General features: G+C 43.9%; 1 long non-coding RNA gene across 2 annotated transcripts; it reads right to left on the reverse strand.

Annotated features, from left to right (window-relative positions):
• Positions 1–389: 389 nt before the first annotated feature.
• On the reverse strand, positions 390–6,877 carry LOC106489962 (uncharacterized). Of its 2 annotated transcripts, none has more exons than XR_001293499.2 (3): positions 6,816–6,877; positions 1,155–1,213; positions 390–430 (listed from the first exon to the last, which is right to left on the reverse strand). It is a non-coding gene; the product is annotated as an uncharacterized lncRNA (long non-coding RNA). The 2 variants fall into 2 exon arrangements; XR_001293500.2 differs by lacking the exon at positions 6,816–6,877 and adding an exon at positions 6,735–6,778.
• Between the last annotated feature and the right edge of the window lie 11,749 nt (positions 6,878–18,626).

Raw genomic sequence — 18,626 nt, forward strand, 5'->3', positions numbered from 1 at the left:
CAGCACAAGCTCCTTTTTCCTTGGCTGATGGGCGCATGTAAGAGTCGCTGCAAACTGACACTCGTCACCTCCTAGCCCTGCCACAAGGCTTCTCTGTTTCACTTATGGTCTCGCCGCATTGCTGCCTTTGGTGTGGATTGCATGAGGTATGGCAAAACTCATCCAAGAGGAGAAATCTTGCTCCATGTGACAGATATCGAGAAATTCCCTGTCCTGTCCAAGTCCAAAGATAAAACATGAGCCTTCGGCACCAGTGGGGCAAGGGAAAGCGTTGCAGGCGCTCAGAAGTAAACACTCATTCTTTATGTTTTGTAAGGAACCTTGCTATATTAATAGCTTCTTTACAGTGCTAAAGATCACATAGTTGTAACCTAAGACATAATTTATGGTGAAGCGATAAATTATTCTCATGTCTCATCATTCATCATTCCTGTGAAGATACAAGCAGATACAAGTCACAGCTAGAAAGGAAGGAAAAATTTAGTGAGAAGCTAGAGGATCCCGTTGTGGCCACATTCATTCTGTGCTTGTGAGTTATGTTAACAATAGCAAATATATTTACACACATTAGCAGCACATGCAGTATAATCTCTTGGTGTGTAACTAGGTGAGGGTACTCTGATGCTATATATTCTGCAGCGATATCCTGTATCAGCAACATGCGTCTCTGTTTCTGAATTATTGCTGAATATTCCAGGTGCTGTATAAGACTGAAGGCCTTTGCACTATAAATCACATGAGAGCAATAATTGTAGCCTTTCACAATGAGAAAGCTTGCTCTGGAAAAACCTTTCCTTCTCAAAGGCCCCTCCTGACTTTGGGTGGTTGGGGCTTGCAGGACGCTCTGCTTCTCTAGGCTGGAATTTACTGATAGAAACTAAAAACCAGACCTGTGTCTTTAATATGTATCACAGGTGTGAATATAACATAACGCTACAGTAATGGTGCCCAGCCTAGGGCAGTGAGACCTTCTTTCACGTTACTTACGGCCACAGGAAATTAAAAAGTTTAAACTGAGGAGGGACAAAATCTGATGTTATGTGCAGAGTCGTGTTTTGTTCAGCATTGCTGCTCACTGGCCAGCAGCGGAGCTGAGAGCAGCCAGGCTGCTGTCACAAGGGTCCCGGCATTTCGGCGGCTCCTTAGAGTCTTACCAGCTGGACACGCAAGACATTCAAATGTCAGTTCACAAGATAATTTTGTTGCTCCCACACTGCAGGAAAAAAAAAGGAAAATGTGAATTGAATGTAGTTAATGACGCTCAGAAATTGAGAGGAAGAAGGTATCTAAAATAAGTTATTCTATAAGATATCACGATTTTAATTTAAATTAAATTGATTATGTCTGACTAATCAGTCTGCATTCAGAGGTTTGTCAGTTCTACAGCCTGAAAGGTCAGCGTTTCGCCAGTGTTATAAAACTATTAAAAAATTCTGAAATTAAAAACATTGAAATTAAAAAATGCTAACCCAATTTTCCACCCTAACAACGCAACTTTGCTGACTTTTGTTGAATGAATCTTCCAAGCAAACAGCTACCACCTCTCAAGGCTGTGCTGCCGGTGGCTGTGCGGGAGGAGAGGGTAGGGGGCCACGAGCCGGCCGGGCGCCGCGCGAGCCGAGCGGGCAATCCTTGGCAAGTCTGCACCAGCTTTCCTTGCCACGCAGCCTTTGTTGCAGCCGGCTAAAAGAGGGCAAAAGCTTCTGAGGAAAATCACGGCTGGAGCTCTGCAAGGGACTGCTTTGCTTCTAATTCACTAATCAAGGAAAGAAAAAACACAGAAAAACCATCCATTCTGGGCATAATGAAGGAGGACAATTATACATCAGTGCCTAAAGCCCCGAGGCACCTGGGCAAGCATTTCCGCAGGGGCTGTTAGCCCAGCTTGGCTTGTGAGCTCTGAGTTTCCAGGTGCGTTGCCACCTCCGCCGTCTGCGGGGCACCCGGCGAGAGGTCCTGGAGCACCGCGGCAGAGGGGAGCGCTCGCCCCACGGGCACCCGGCACCGCCAACGCGGCCGGCCGGAGCACGGCATCCCGGCTACGCGCTGCCGCGGGCGGGAGGACCGATGCGCCTGGGCAAGCCACTGCTCCCTTGTGACCCAGAGTTGGGGACGGGGAAGGGGATGGGCTCTTTAGCTGGCCCTGTCCTGGGCAAGCACCGCTGACACCTGGGTAGCCTCGGCCGATGGTGCTTGTGCATTCCTAATATTTGTATATTTGAAACCCTGTAAGAGCAGTTGAGGCCACAACCTAGGTGCTTTCAGCAAATTACAGAAAAAAAGAGAAAAGAATAACCCCCCCTTTGGGAAGCCGCGTAGCAACTCAAAGCACTGCCCTGCCGCCACCCTCAAGCGCGCCAGTCCTCGGCGCTGATCAGCACCGGCGAGACGCGCCGCGGCAGCCGCCAGCCGCTCGGCACCGCTCCCTCCGGGCGGCTGCTGTGCCCTGCGAGAGCAGCCCGGAGAGCAGGGCCAGGCCCGAAAAGCCCCCATACCCCCGCAACGTCCGCAACGGGAGGCCACTCGCTGACCTGCACCTAATTTTTCTTAGCTTGGCTCTTGATTTAGTCCCCCCAGGCAGCACATTTCACAAAGGCTTGCTATAAACTCTGCAGGCGTGTCAGCGCAGCCGGAGCGCAGCCAGCAGGGAAACAATCCCAGTGCTGTTTTTTTCCCTCTTTCTAAATATATGGGCAGTGACAGGTGTAAAATTACACCAACCAGGCAGTAACTCAGACCTTTTTGAGTGCCAATTATATGTCTTTTTACAACATTGGGCCCCTGCCTGAACACATCATTTAGGAGAAAAATATGTTGTAAAAATGTATTCATTCAAAAGAATGCTGTAAAAAACGATGCTTATTATTGGTCTCACTTGTTTAATCTTCAGTCTTTTTCTCTGCTCCTCCCCCATTCTGGGATAAATGAGCTCTGGATGCCCTGGGTTGCATGCACAATCTTGTAGAGTTAGCGAATAGGCCATCGAAAATAAATATACATAAATCTTAGCCATGTATGGTATCTAGCTGGAGAAAATGCCTTACAAAACCCAAAAGGATGACCACCCATATAAAAATGCTGGACACTATTATTCTGATGGCAGGGACTCAAACTACAGAGTGTACAACACAGTTTACAGAAGAGCAGTCTGCTAATTTAACAGTACTGCTTGGCAGGCAGAGCAGCTCACAGCCTCGAGCACATATTTAGACGAGAAGACGCTCCATAGCCAGGGGTTGTTACCAGAAGTTTTAGCCTAGGCTGTGCGATTTGGTTAATTTGTGCGATTTGGTTAACTAAAAATAGGTGGAGACGGTGGGATGGTGCATTACTCCTGTCACTAAAGCTGCTTGTGCATTCTCTCAAGAGTTTATTACCCTTGGTGTCACTGTAGTTTCCAGCATTTCCCTGTAACTCCCCAAACTGTAGGCAACTGGAAAACTAATGTGAAAACACAGCTTCTATGCAGACTTTCCAAAGCCTTGCACGAGCCTCTGGAAATCACCTCACCTGCAGCAGCCATCTCTCCTGCATGCCCCCAAGATCTACCCTGGCTCCTCTCCCCTGTTTCCTTATCCCTCCAGTTGCTCGTGCCCAGGTGCAGGGAGTCAAATGAGGCAGGAAAATTGTGTTTATTATTTGTCTACGTTCTGTGCAGCAGAAGGGGGAAGCTTGAGCCTTTGCCCTTCAAAAGAAGTGTGAAGAATGACTTGGTCCTTATGTATGCAAAAGCGTGCGCATGCTTTTATTTATATATTTATAATTATGTTATATACTGTAATAATACTTTATAATGCAGTAATATGGTACTATAATATCTTACAATGATTTTTTTTATATGATGATAAATTTCCATATTTAAATGTGTTTATCTTTCTTAGCCAACCAGCAGAAATACTAGATGAGAACCCAGCCTCTGAAGTAGTTGAAATTTATCAGATTTACAAGTGCTTTGTCTTGTGGCACAGATATTTATAAGCAACCTTTTCACGTGTACCCTTATGCTAGACATGTAGTTTTCTTTTGCTGACATTGTATTCCTAAGTCTGTGGAAGCTGTTTCTTTCCTTACAAGCCCTGTTTTAATAACACTTCAAACCATTTGGAAATCTGCACTGCAAGCACAGTTCAGGGGTTTAGAATGTAGTGCAGGAATTTGGGCGAGAAGAAGGCAGCCAAGCCTGGGGCTCGCACAGATGTTTCTGTGCATAGATACGTGTACAGTTATGATTAAGAGATATCCCTTTTGGTGAAAGAGCTGCAAAGCAAAACTCAAAGGTTACACATTCCTATGTATGAGAGAAAAGGCACATTTTTCAGCATAAAAGAACAGTCTGTGCCTAGCATCAGATACATACTCCCTGGGTTACTAGTTTCAGCTGTCACCTTTTAAGTCAAGTGTCTGGCCATAGGGTTCCTGCTTGTGAATTCACGGAAAAGCCTGAGGCACCCGCTCTACCTTGACCTTCACAGTATCCTGCGAGCCTGGGGCCACCTTTGCCCTTTCTCAGTTTACCCCCGGAGCCCCAATTCACAGGCAGCTTCCCTTCAGCCAGGGATGATGAGATGCTTTCTGAGCTCTCTTCCTCAGCATCATCACAACCCGGCTTCCCTCGCTCCCCCCACCCATTTCCAAGGACTGAGCTGCAAGTTTATCTTCTTATACCAATCCCAGTTTCAAGCTCAGACCAACTAAACCAACGTGGCTAAAATAGGTTCAATGGGGTGATCAGCAAGCGAAAGCAGCTGCCCAGCTTCGCCGGGGGAACCCGCTGAGGCCGGAGCTGAGCCGCGGGGCCTGTTCGCCCTCCCGGGAGCTGCAGCAAGAGCGGTGGGAGAGCCCGTGGGGCCTGCGTTTGGGAGGTTTCGGGTTCTTCGGGCCCCAGCTGGTTCAGATGTATCGGACTGCTGGAGGACGGGATTAGCCATGCTTCTGAAACCTAAATAAATACAATCAGCATAACGGGCCAGTGGTTCTCAGGCAGTCAGCAATTAATGGCCCTCTGAGGGAAAGCCCATGGCCAGTTGGTTTCTAAAACTGATCAAACTGGAAGCAACATCAAAAACCAGATTAGAAGCAGGATGCAAAGTGCACTTGTGAAAGGAGATTTTAATTACTACAAGCAGGCAGCAAAAAGACTGCATTAGCTGTTTGTCATACCTGTGTGCCTTGGAAAGGCCAAATCCTGCATATGCATTTCCACAGATATATTCTGTAGGAAGTCCTGGCATCTGTTTGGATCTATTTGCAGGATAACCCATAAAATAATTATGAGCTTCAGGCCCATGGAGAATACTGGCATTGGAGGCAGTTCAAATACTGAGGAAAAATGCCTTTTATTCAAAAAGATTTGGCTTGTTAGCATGATTGGGCCAGCAGATGGTAAATACCAGCTTGTAATACAGTATAATGCAGTTTGCTACAGAAAAATGTAGCATAATTTAATATGAGGGCAAGGAACCAATCACCCAGAGCCATGAGCAGGGAAAGGATTGAGAGTATTATGGAAAAATCATTGAAACCATCAGGCCAGCATGCAGCTGCAGTAATAAAGTCTGTCATAAACTGGAAGAGGCTGTAAGATAGGAGGACTTACTGTAAAAGGTATTAGTCAGAGCCCCATCTGCCCTGAGCCCCGCACCACGTAAGGGGAACATCCATGTTTCCGGGGAGCAGAGGGCAGCTCAGGGCAATGGCATGATGACCAGGCTGCAGGGGCCAGAAAACTCTGTTTTACTACCAGATTTATGGGAAGGAGATGACCTAAAAGGAGGTTTCCAGAATAATGAAGAGGACTGTCTGGCAGGACACTCTCCTATGGTAGAGAGGAAAGTAGGCAAGGAGCTGAGCTTAGGTGTTTGCTGTTGTTCGTCTGTTTTTCCCCAAGCAAGGTGCAACCCTGAGCAATCCATGCAGCCCTAGCGCTGAGCTATCGTACAGTGGCAGTGTGGCTAACGCTGCTGAAAGCTTCCCACTAGTCTTTTCTGAAACCTACCTGCCCCCAGCCAGGCTTTCCAGAGGAAACCATCATCCTCAAAATTCACAAAATCTGCAGGCTAGGTTTCTCCAGAGAACCATGGGAAAATCTCTGAATTATTTAATACCATTATTCCGAAATTTTTGCTGAAGTTCTTTCTCAAATGCCCATGATTTCCTGATTAATTAAGCAAAAAGGTTTACTTTAAATCTGAAATTCAAGCTGAGGTTCCTCTACCTGTGTCTCATTCCCCGATCCAAAAAATCTGTAGACTAAACTATGCTGAGTTGCCGCTACGTGATCCATGCCCTTGTACTCCAGCCTTCTGCACCGGGGACCTTCTTTATCTTCAGTGGGACTGTAGAGTGATGAATGAGTGCAAGATCTGCCTGAACAGGTATTAAAGAAGTTTAATGCTGGCTTTGGCCACCCACAGTGACCACCATTTGATAGCTGAAGAAACTATTATATCCCTCAAGAAACCATGTCATTAAAGCAACAAAAACCTCCACATGAAACACAAGTACACGTTACTACCAAAAATGAAAGTACACATGATGAGGGGGAGAGCTTTTACTGCCTATTCTTTTACAAAGGCTCATGTGTTTGCGAAAGAGGCAGAGCAGCCAAGGAAAGCTAAAAGAGAAGATGCCAAAAAGCACTTGAAAGAGAAACACCCCAATAGCATAACTGATAAAAAGCTAGACAAGAAAGAAAGGGCATCTGACTGTGTTAGAGGTATAAGCAAAGTCATTACCTTCTTTTGTCGGATTTTTCCTGGGATTTGTGACCAGTGCTTACTCTCAGTGAATTAACAGAGTTGCATAAAAAGACTTACCTTCCTCATCACCATTTTTCCTTTTAAGGGAAATAGTCCACAGTTCCTTCATTGGCTAAAAGCTTAGGGTCAAAACAGAAGAGCAATGCTGTTGCTGCCTGAGTTGAGACAGAGTGCAACTCAGACTCTGCAACATCAACACGAAGGAGACTGTGAAATAAATTCTTGCCACTGAAGACACTAGCCCTGATTCTGATTTCACACATGGAACATATCTGCTCCAAAACCAGATGCCAATTTTATACAGTCACTCTTTAGAGTAAAACCACACTTTAAATAATGAGGGAGTGAGGAAGTGCATCAAAGATTGGAATGAAACTGCATGTTACCACGAATAAAGGCTTGCAGTGCTCTGGATGCCTTCAGATCTGAATCTATGCAATTTTCTCATAAATAAGGTAAGTGAGCGCAATGATGTTGCGCACACATTAATTCACTTCTGGCAGATAGAGAAACATAAGTCATCCCTAACCTCACTCTCTTGGACTCAGGCCTGGTTACCAAAGTGCATGTCCAGGTTGTGTGTTGAAAAGCACACTCCTGGAGTGAGTTTCTGCTGAACTCCTTGTCTTCCCTGTGTGTCAGCATGCCCTAGCAATGTGGAGGCCATCACCTGCTCTGCGGCCCAAGGGCCCATCACAACAAAAGCAAAGTCTCCTTGCCAACCAGCCTGGAGTGGCAATAGTGGTACCTACCAGACCGGATGGGGACACTTCAAATCGCTTCAGAGTGTGACTTTCCTTGTGCTGAAGATCGGGGTCCACTTGTCCCGGCAACGTGGTCTTCCCTCTCCTGTCTGTCTTCACTGCAGGCTTGGCTGAGGCTGATCAGCGTCCGGGTTACAGCCTTTGGTCAAGGCTCACTCTTTTCCCTGGCGCTGTGCTCTGCCTCCCGTGTCCCTGGCCGCCAGGGAGCACACGTCCTGGCTCTGCACTCAGGTGTTGTGCGGGAGGCTGCAGCTCCATGAGGCGCGTGGGGGGCCAGTGCCACAGGAAGGCACGGGATACCCTAACCTGCCTCCTCCCCAAAGAAGGGGAGAGCTCTGCCCTCCCTTCCAGGCTGGCTAGCCTAGATGAAAAGAGCATTCGACTTGTACAAAAGAGACTTCCTTCAGGACAGTGCAGAGGTTAGGGACAGAGCAAGCCAGGAGTTACGGATAAAACTGTGAGTCAAACTGAATCAGAACAATTTAAATGGGAGACACTGAGCTAGAAAATACAACCTTAATTTACACTAAGTTGCAGCTGCCCCGATTTTGTTATTATTGCCACACTGGAATAATAGGAAGTGGGACAAAGTAAGTGATCTCTTCCCCTGGGATTCTATGATGACCACAAGATAATGCTTATATTGTTATAGTCGTACATGATGTGCTACTGGTGACTTGCTCTAAAATAATAAAACAATAACATTTAAGGAAATGTAAAATATGCTTTGTTTTTAATCTGTATTTCAAAACAATTATAAATGACATTTTCCAGCTGTATTTCTTCTGACTTCTCCTTCTACAGGTAATTTTGCAAATAATTCATTTTATTCCTGTCCAGAAAGCTCATTTCTAAACACCTAAATTTTCTGCAAAACATGAATGCTAAAGTTTGAAGATTTGGGCTCTGCGTGAGAGGCCAAGCTAGCTCCTTCAGTGAAGGAGTATCCCTTATCCATAGCATTGGTCAAAACCTCCAGGACAGCAAAGAGGTTCATCAGCCATGAAAGCTTCATGGAGTCAAATCTTTTCTGTGTCTCTGCGTATGTTGTCTCTGCCTGCTATTGCTAACAGCAGCAGCAGCAGCAGAATGCACATGGGCTTCTTGGCCATTGTGGTAGATACAGTACAAACCCAAACTAAAAGGAGAGTCCTGGAGAGCATCCAGCCCAGACAGAGTACCACTGCTTTCATGTAGTGCCAGCTGGTTACCCAAATGCTTTGGGCTGCATTTGATGCCTTTTTCTACAAGCACTTTCACCTGGATGGTACAAATTGCCAGCATTGGTACAGAAGTGCACAGGGGGTTCAGACGCTAGTGAAGGACCAAGTTTGGACATCTGCATGCTGGAAGGATGCTTTCCTTCCCACCTCGTGCTCTGCAAGTGCTGTACTGCTGGTCCTCTCTCCTCATTAACTCTGGGAGAAATCCTTGGGTGCTGCCACTAAAGCTCATCACAGTTGCCAGGGGCAACGGAAGTGGTCTTGTGGTGAGCAGTTAAAGCAGTTTAGCACTGCCCAGCCTCAAACACATCATCAAGTCCTCATCAGGTAGCTGACAACAACGTGCAGCTGAATGGCAACACCATAAAATTGGCAGCCCCAAAGAGACTCTTATTTTAACAATGTACTTTGGAATGATTACCACAAACAATTTTAAATGAGGCTAAGAAAAATACCTCCACCCTTTATTTTAAGTACAGCTGCTAATTTGTAGCAGTTTCCAGAACAATGGATCCTGTGTGCTATAAGAAACTTTGATGTGGTGTCTGTGCTTTCCTTATGAGGCCCCAAGAGGCAGAAAGAAGAGCACAGCTCTTTCCAGGACAAAACAAAAAGCTCCGTTCTTAGATTTTGAGCATTACATTTAGATTGCGTTTGAAACATCCGCATATTCCAAGTACAAATTGAAGTCTGGATGTCGGAAAACATTCCTCCAACTATAAATGTAGAATTACAGTGACTCCACACATCACGCGACAGGTGGTTAGATACCAAAGGATCACATTTCTGGAGCCACTCATGAGTGCCAGGAGGAATTTGAACACATGAAACAGATAAGTCAAAGGGGTCCTGAGCTCTGCTCTGAGCTTTGTAGAAACCTCCTGGCCCTCACCTGGCTGCTGTGGCAGGCTAGCGCCAAGGACCCTTCACACGCATGACTTCAGCTTGCTTTGGGGGCTCTTTGGGTGCCCTGCGGCTGCTTGGAGGGAGCCTGGCTCCAGATCAAAGCTTCCAGGGCTCATCTGGGCAAAGCGCTCGAGTCAAGACTCTCTCAGGTACACTCAGTGTGGAGCTTAGCTTGGGGCTCTGTGATGACTGATCTGCAAGTTACAGCAGTTAAAAGTAATTAAATCATTTCTTGTCAGTGAATTATACATCCCTTTAGACTTCTGCTGTCATTTATGAGAATGATAGTGGTCACTTTTAATGGAGCTGAGATTGGGAGCAAGCTTGCCTCTAAGGAATGTTCCACTTGGTGCCAATTTTTTTTAGAGAATATTCAAAAGAGAAAGATTTTCCTCATGTAGGACAGAAATTTCCAATTACACTGAATTATATATAACAATAAATTCATATATACCTACATTCATGCACTTGCATAAAAATAAGTATAAATATATATATAGTATGCACATGCCTATATCTATATATAGTTATTTATATAAAGCTTTTCCCACTAGACTAATTCAATACAAAAGATATCTCAGGTAACGGTCTTTGCATTGCATTTGCTTCAGCTTTTTGCAGCAGAAGGGTGAAAAGAGAACTCTCTTAGAAAATTATAACAGGTTCTGGAGGCTTGTTTAATTTGTCTTCTTTTGTGGTCCATCTAAGTTGCTGGGAACAGGAGTCTGTCAGCCACAGTTGTGCTGAGCAGTATGTTAGAGGGCACTGTCATCATCAATCACAGTCATGCAGCACGCTGCCCAGCAGAAAAATGTATGCACATTGTACTGTGTAAGCCTGAGCCCAGTATAAGTAGAGTTAATGGTATCTTGCCCTGGCATGAATATGCACACCTTCAAAGTGTGCTGTAAACAGAAATGTGATCTATTTACTTTACCTAACTCCATAATCTGCTGTGAAGCTGTGACCACCGCATGTAGAAATCTCAGATGAAGAAATTCTCTTCTCCCAGAAAACAAACAAACAAAAGCCTATGATGTCCTCTTTTATTCTGATATGATGGATCTACCCTGCAGCTGACCTTTTACAGTCAGCTATCACCAGAAACCATAGCTGGGAAGCAACCCTGGTGTGTATCTGGACCCACCTGGGAAGCATATCTGAATGCCATTCATTAGATATAACTATTGTTAGATGCCTAAATGCAAGTTTAGGGACCCAGGTTTAGAAAGTGGCTCTGGAATTGCATGTTACTTCAGTTAGAAAGAGAAGCTGGAGTCACATTAAAAAAAAAAAGAAGAAGGATGTTCACAAATAAAATAACACCCTTCAATGAAAAGAGGAAAGAATGCTGGCTGCCAGCCAATGGAACTCATTCTGCAGCAATTTCAAGATAATAGCTCATTCATTAAGTAGTATTGCTTAAGAGCAACAGTGATTTATGGCAATGAGAATCCTCATTTTACTGAAGTGAGGGTCTGGGTGTGTTCAGTCCTGGAACAAGCCTTGACTCTGCAGCATGTTCCTGGCTGCACACAGCTATTTCTCTTGCACAAGACAGAGCAGAGGGGTGCAGTTCAACCTTGCAGTGTTTTGGAAGCTGCAATGCTCCTGTTCAACAAGCCTAAGCCCCTGCAACAGCCCTGTTTTTTAATGTCATATAAAACAGTGATTTTCAAAGGGGTTACACACAGAACTCATTTTGACTGCTTTTTGTACTGCCTGTGATTTCCTGCTTCACACTTTTGGATAGAAATTCTTCGTACTAGGACAATATCCAAGAGACTGATTTATTTGTAAAACTTCACTCGAATGATTAAATATTAGATAAACACAATTATCTCTGAACTAGCTTATAAATAGACGTCTCAGTTAACTGTGCTGCATTCCGACCCCCAAGGACATGGATCTCATTAGACAGCTTAACCAGCCTATGTGGACAACCTTATTAGGAAAGGGGATTGCCATGGGCCTCTTTGTGATTTCACTTGAATTGAAGGATATTTTGCCATCACATTCTTGAGGAATAGTTTTCAAGAAGGGTAGTTTTAAGATGTGCTTGAAAGGAAAAGAGAGAGAAAGAGAAAGAAAAAGATAGAAAAAGAAAGAGAGTAAGAAAGAAGGAAAGAGAAAGAGAGAAAGAGAAAAAGAGAAAAAGAAAGAAGGCAAGAGAAAGAGAGAGAGAAAATGAACAAAAGAAAGACAGAATGAATGAAGAAGAAGGATTATCATTTGCCTTATATTGTCATAAGTAATTGACAAGCAGCAAATTTAACTACAAAAAGCATCAATGGAACAGATTTTGGAAAGCAGTACTCTACCTAAGACACAGTTTGGAGCTTCTTCTGATTCTATCACAATTTGCAGAATAACATCACCTGACTTAGCAGAAATGGACAGAAGTCCCCATAAAAGGAAACATGGACTTACCCACCTTTTGGTTTGGGATTTTCAAAAGCTAGGAATCACAGAATCACAGAATCGCTGAGGTTGGAAGGGACCTCTGGAGATCATCTAGTCCAACCCCCCTGCTCAAGCAGGGCCACCTAGAGCACATTGCACAGGATTGCATCCAGGCGCGTTTTGAATATCTCCAGAGAAGGAGACTCCACAACCTCTCTGGGCAACCTGTTCCAGTGCTCTGTCACCCATCTCTGTTCATAGATTAGTTCAAGAAAATGAGCAATTACTGCTGTTTTGAAATCTTTCTCCTGTTGTTGCACCCAGAGGCTGTTACTGGGCCTGAAGCTCCTTTTCGAGGAGAGCTGAACAAACAAAGATAAGAACAGGCCTCATTTTCTGCCAAAATGATCTGCAGCAGCAAACTGGGACATGGTTACAGCCATATTTATTGGGATTCCAGCACTATGACTCACGTGAAAATACTCTAGAAAATATGTGAGCTGAAGAGGTTTATAGTTGAGCAATAAACAGACAAAGGAGAAGGACTGAGGATCCAGTCTACAGGGGATCAAATTTAGGAGAGAACTAGTGCAGTACAACTTTGTCAGTTACTGGGCTTTTTCTTTATTATTATTATTTTTTCTTTCCCAGCCCTGAGGATTAAGTTTTTGGTCATTGATGCTGAATATTACCAAACAGGCTGTTAAGAGTTAAGCAGAGAACAGCAGTTTACCCTGCCTTTGTGCAAGCTACGTGAGTGAAATTTTTTTTAATTTGCCACTAAGTCAAAATGTGAAATATTCAGTGACTAAAATGAAGCAAAGAATTAGGCTATAAATTAGGATTTATCTTAGAGGATGAGCTTCCCCGGGCTTTTATCTGGGTTTTAGTTAAAGCCCATACCATATTCAGAAAACCCTCAAAAGATCAGGCTCATAAGGACTTTGAGCCTGGCATTGTTTGCCTTATTGGTGCAGTTGATTGAAAGCCTGGCTGTCATTTAAGAAAGGTTCTGGCCCAGCTACTTTAGAGTTAGGGTTCACTTAAAGTCTGGGGAGCAGATGCGAAGTTTTGGGAATCCTACACTAACTTGTCATATTTCCTCGAGTTTGTATTGTCTAGTTGTTGTATCCCTCATCTCCATTCACCTCCTACTGACTGGAAGCTACTGACAAGTTTATATAAATGTGGTCAGTGCTTTACCTGCTGCTTTATGAAGCCTGCTTCATTCCTTCAGGATTCAGCTCATTTCAGTTAAATGGTGCTAGAAACTGGTGTCTTGGCGTGCTGCTAATGGCGCAGACAGAGCCCCAGTTAGCCACTCGTGCAAGTGCAGCAACAACCTAGAGTCACCTGAAATGTGCAGCTCCATGCCAGCATCTCCCAAAAGGTGCCAGAGATGCAGCAGAAGTCGATGGCAGGAGGAGCCGTAAGGCCAGAAATCTGGCCTTGGGGACAGGTGGCTCCAGAGGCCACAATCTGAGGGTCTGTGCAGGGGAGTCAAAGAATGGCTCAGAAAAGCATATGAGCTAGGAATGAAGCAAGGTGAGCAACTGTCTCTACATTTTGTTATTACAGAGTAAAGTGCATCATTAACATAGTTGCTGCGGAGGACAGTGCAAATGGGATCGTTTTGCTTCAATTAATGGTGGGAACCATTTCACTTCTTTGAGGTTCCTTTCTTTCTCCCCCCACAGCTTCTCTGAGTGCAATCCAGACCAGATTCCCAGTGGGAGGAAGAAAGGAAAAATACTATTTTTGATTTGGTCTGCAAAAGTTTGAATAGATTTAATGTAAAACAAATGGAAGCTTGTTTAACCAACCTGGGAAACATAAATGCATACTTTGTTATCTACTGCCCTCTTTGTAACTCTGCCATGCTGGAAGATCCTTATAGTATAAGACAGAACAACATTATCCCAAACAGCATGAATTATAAATCCCAATGGCTGTATTACATAAAAAAATCCCTGGGCGATGGCAAGCATTGGTCTCTTTGCTTTACCTAGGCAGGGGACATCAGCCTCCCAGCTCAGCATCTCATTAAGTCTTGTGCAGATTTCTCCCTTCTTCTGCCCAATTCCCAGCTGCTGGCTGATGCTTGAAAATATTTTATGCAGGAGAAACTCAAGACAGTTGATCAGAATCTGAAGTAGAGCAAAATTCCTGTCACCTTGTCTGTAGTTTACTAGTCCTTTCCATTCCCAGTCTGGCTGGTGAATTAGCAGATGATGAAAAATTTCCTTCTCACAAAGAAATGATCTAGCAGTGGAAGATCTGCCACCACTAGATAAGGTGTTCCTTTTCCAGATGTGCACTTCCAGCCCAAAGTAGGATACCAATCCTTGATCTGAGTGTCCTAAATATCCTGGTCTTCCCCCATCAAAAATTTTCTTAGTCTTTTATAAATGAACTCAACCTTAAATGCCTACCACATTGTATCTACGGGCTAACAGCAGATTCTGTATGTGGTACTGGGTGGGTGCAGGAAGGTAGCTACAAACCATGTTTGCCCTCTTTGTCAGTCCTTTGATAGCAGTCCTCAACCTAACTGGGCTGAATTTGACTCTGCACTAGTTTGTGAGAGCAAAATAAAGTTTGCAGCTGTGACTCTCAGTATAGTTCATGAAATAACTTCACGGCAGCTGAAGCAGGGAAAGAAAGTTCACTTACATAACACAAAGGGGAACTTGCCTCACTGGCAAAGCATAGAAAATGCCTTGAAGAGCTGAGAAAAAGTAATATGGCTCTACTCCAGCCAACCCACACTCCCAAGAACATGTACATGAACAGAGGTGTACCAGTTAGGCTATTGCTACTGAACAACAGGTATCTCTGGATTTGTAGTGTCCTCAGTCATGATCCTCTAAAGGCTACAGTAGCATCAAAAGAGTGGATGTTATTGTTGTAGAGTATTGTGAGAAGGACTGAGACTGTGAGAAGGACTGAGACCATGAGAAGGGCCAATTATTTTCCTTCTTCTGTCTTTAGGAATGAATGTAGAAAGAAGTAAGTAGGAGGAGTACACAAGTATGACTGATGTCTATTTGAAAACAGATGCTAACTATGGAGGAGCAAATTAGCTCTGATAATTACAGTGAAAACATTTAAAATCAATTTTAACTTGAATGTTCCTCTCTTATATAAGACATGGAGAGACTTAGTCAACCAGAAGTACTGGAGGCAACTGACTAAGGAGACCTACCCCATCCAGAGGACATACCTTTGGTTTTGCCAGTGTCATCACCTGAGGCCATTCCTAGAGAAATACATTGTTTTGGAGGTAGACTGTAACTAGCTCATGCTCTTATGAGTAAGTTTTAACTTTTGTTTTTACATATCCCTTTTGCTCCTGGAACCAGGACCAAAAAGAGTGAAATGACACAAGAAAAGCTGTTTTTGCGGAGTTTTTGAACAGCGCCAAAATTAAGAGAGCTGGAAATTTTATGTGAGAAAATGTTTCACTGGGATTTCCAGTCCTCATCTGCTGAATTATGGGTATATGTAAATGCCAAATAAACATTAGCTTTCAGATAGTTGACTGAACCCAAACTTTGAAAACTATGAAGTCTACCCAAACCTTATGACTATTTATTTTGCATGGGGGCAGCATGCAAAGGAGAGATTTGTGGCCTGTTTTTTGATTCAACCCCATTGCACACTCATGTTGCCACCATTTAAATTAGTGAATTTGCATTTCTGAAAATGGATGCAACTGACATTGGTTTCAAACCTCAAATTCTTTTACAAGGCCCTTTGAAAGGCATTTAAAATTATTCTTCAGTGCTTTGGTTCATTGGGGTAGGTTAGAAACTAAGAAAATTCAGAACATTTCCTCCTGATCTAATAGCTTATTCTTTGGAATAATAAATAATTCAATGCAGTGATTAGGTAATCTGTGGAATCAGTGTATCATTGCGTCTTTGTTTGAACCACGACTGTGGGGAGACAAACCTACATGTGTCAGGCCATAAGCCAGCTACCTAGCTTTAGGAAGAAACTTGCCTTCGGCAGACTAACCTTAAACTCTCTACTCACAAGGCAACTTGCACATTTTTCTGCACCATCTGGTATTAACCATTGTCAGAGAAGAAACTAAATATGATGCATCATTGATCAAATGTGGAAAATACAATGTGATTAAGGTGAAGATATTTTCCAGGCTAGCTCAGTTTTGTGACAAAGTTTTTAATATTGCAAAACTCTCAAGAGCTCTACAATTTTGGTTCCTTCCTTTCACCCAGTTGTCTTTTTCAAAAAAGATTGGGACAAGGCCAAAACAGATCCTGCCAGAGCTGAGTCCTGACTTTGCTGTGCCCCCAAGGACCTCCTTTCCCTCCTGTCTCTGGTTATGAGTCCACTATTTTTCTCAGGCCTAAAAATCTTAGCTATGACAGCAGAATGAGGACCAGGATCTGATCTTCCAAGAACAAGTCTAGAAACTAAAATCTCCTGCTTTGTGTTCTTGGCTCTGACATCGATTTATCACGTAATCTTGTGAAGTCATTTTGGGAGAGATCCTCATCTGAGTTGGTCTGGCAAGTGTGTGGAGAGAACATTTTCATTCAAGCTTTCAAACCGCTTCACAGCTTCCCTGTGTTTCCATATTTGGTAAATAAATTAACCTAAAAGGATTTTTAAGGAGATTGAGTAACAAGGCCTGGTTATTTACAGAGCAAACACAGGTAAGTGGTAGAAGAGAGAAGTGAAATCTCTTGCCCAGGTTCAATTACTGTGGCAGCGGCAGAGCGATGGGAATAATCCAGGGTTCCTGAATTCAAGGTTGGTCCACAGCCCTGTTTCCAGATTTCCGAAACATGTCTGCAGGTTAATGAGCCCACTAGCTGTTTATGCATTCCCTGTCATCTTAGCTCTCATCTTGATACTTTCTGCTGTGTTAAAACAGCTTGACAGACCCGGCCTTGAAGCTGGAAACCAAATAAAGCCAGTGATTGCGAGCATTAGACAAATCTTAAAATGCTCCCCTATCATCTCACAAAAAGGGAGCTGCCACTCATTTCTCAAGCAGCCCTGCCATATACGTGGATATGAATCTCCGGCAGCAGCATACAAAGATAAATGCCAACTAATATGTCTTAGTCTACAAGGTGCAGACTTAAGATAGCTACCTCACAGAGCAGTAGACACACGACTCCTGAAAAATAAATGCACACATCTGACAAAAGAATTTATTTGCCTAAAAACTGATGCCAGACTGTTTAATTGCCTTGGAGGCAAGGCTCTTATAATTAGCAGAAATTGCAGTCATACCAGGTTGCTGAGTGAAAATTCAAAGGAATTACGAGACCCCGCATTTGGGGGTAAAAGATCTCCTGAGAAGTTGGCTGGACTGCATATAGACTGGCCTTGCCAAGACGCATTGTTTGGAGGGTAAAGCCCAGGACAGCCCTTGCACGACACAGCAGAAACCTAGAAAAACTTGAACCACGGGTGGGCAGAGCAGGAGGTTTTGTTAGGGGGTTCTTGGAGGATGGTTTATCCAGCTATTTCAATATGGGAATATGCAAGTGTCTCTAGGACATACCTTAGCTCTGTTCCCAGCTCAGCTAGGAAAACTTTGAGCTAGCCCAGTACTTTCCTACAGGGAATATTTGAGGAGAGAAAAATATAAGCTGTGATTCCATCTTTGGCAAAAGTGGGAAACATCCCATTATCAGGGGAAATTATCAGTAAGCTTCTGTCTTGCTTATAGTCTTTAGGCTCGCTTTTTGTTATGGTTCAACTGCAGCCAAACCATACCTGAGGCTCTTACTTAATGTAATTAATATTATAGTGGTACCCCAAGCAGAAATTAGGTCCCACTGAATGACGTGCTACACAGATGCATACAAAGATGCAGTTCTTGGCCTGAATAACTTGCAAGTTAAAAGGACAAACAATGGTCAAGCTTGTGGGATATGATAGCAGAGATGAATCAAAGAAGGGGATGATGATAGATACATGGCCATTTCTTTCTGATTCATTTGCTTTCTTACATTATGTAAACCTAGATTCAGGGGACATCATGGGGAAAACATTGCTGAAATGGGAGACGAGACAGAATACTGGAATAGGAGGAAAAGTGAGGGCAATCAGAGCCTGTTGGTGCACTCAGGGCCCTAACTGAGATGTGGGGAAAGGGAAAACACGGCATCAACAGACTAGTAGGAGAAGAAGCTGAGCTCACTCATCCAGTGGCAACTGAGCAAGAAACTGACGGCTTCTCTTTCTTCTGCTAAGGATTCTTTGATTAAAACAATGCTGTGTATCAGCCTTTTTAATTTCTTTCTTCTCACAGAGTTGCTAGAAAGGACTTCTGCTGGCTCTTTTCCTGGCCTGGGACAGCCTGCAACATGCCTGCTCTGAGTGCCCCCTGTGAAGCTTTAAACCAGACTTGCCTTGGGAATGCTATGGTAGCTGGTACAGGCTCTTTTGGTGAAGACCTCACAGAAAATCAAGCAATCTCATCATCTTCAGGCAGAGAAATCAGGCCTTTCTCTGACCCATCAGCCAAGTCAGCCTGAGTAAGCCCAAAACTTTTCAGTAGGAAAAAAAGAGAGCCAGAGCACCAA

The sequence above is a fragment of the Apteryx mantelli genome, chromosome 2, assembly GCF_036417845.1.
Source record: "Apteryx mantelli isolate bAptMan1 chromosome 2, bAptMan1.hap1, whole genome shotgun sequence".
Classification (NCBI taxonomy): domain Eukaryota; kingdom Metazoa; phylum Chordata; class Aves; order Apterygiformes; family Apterygidae; genus Apteryx; species Apteryx mantelli.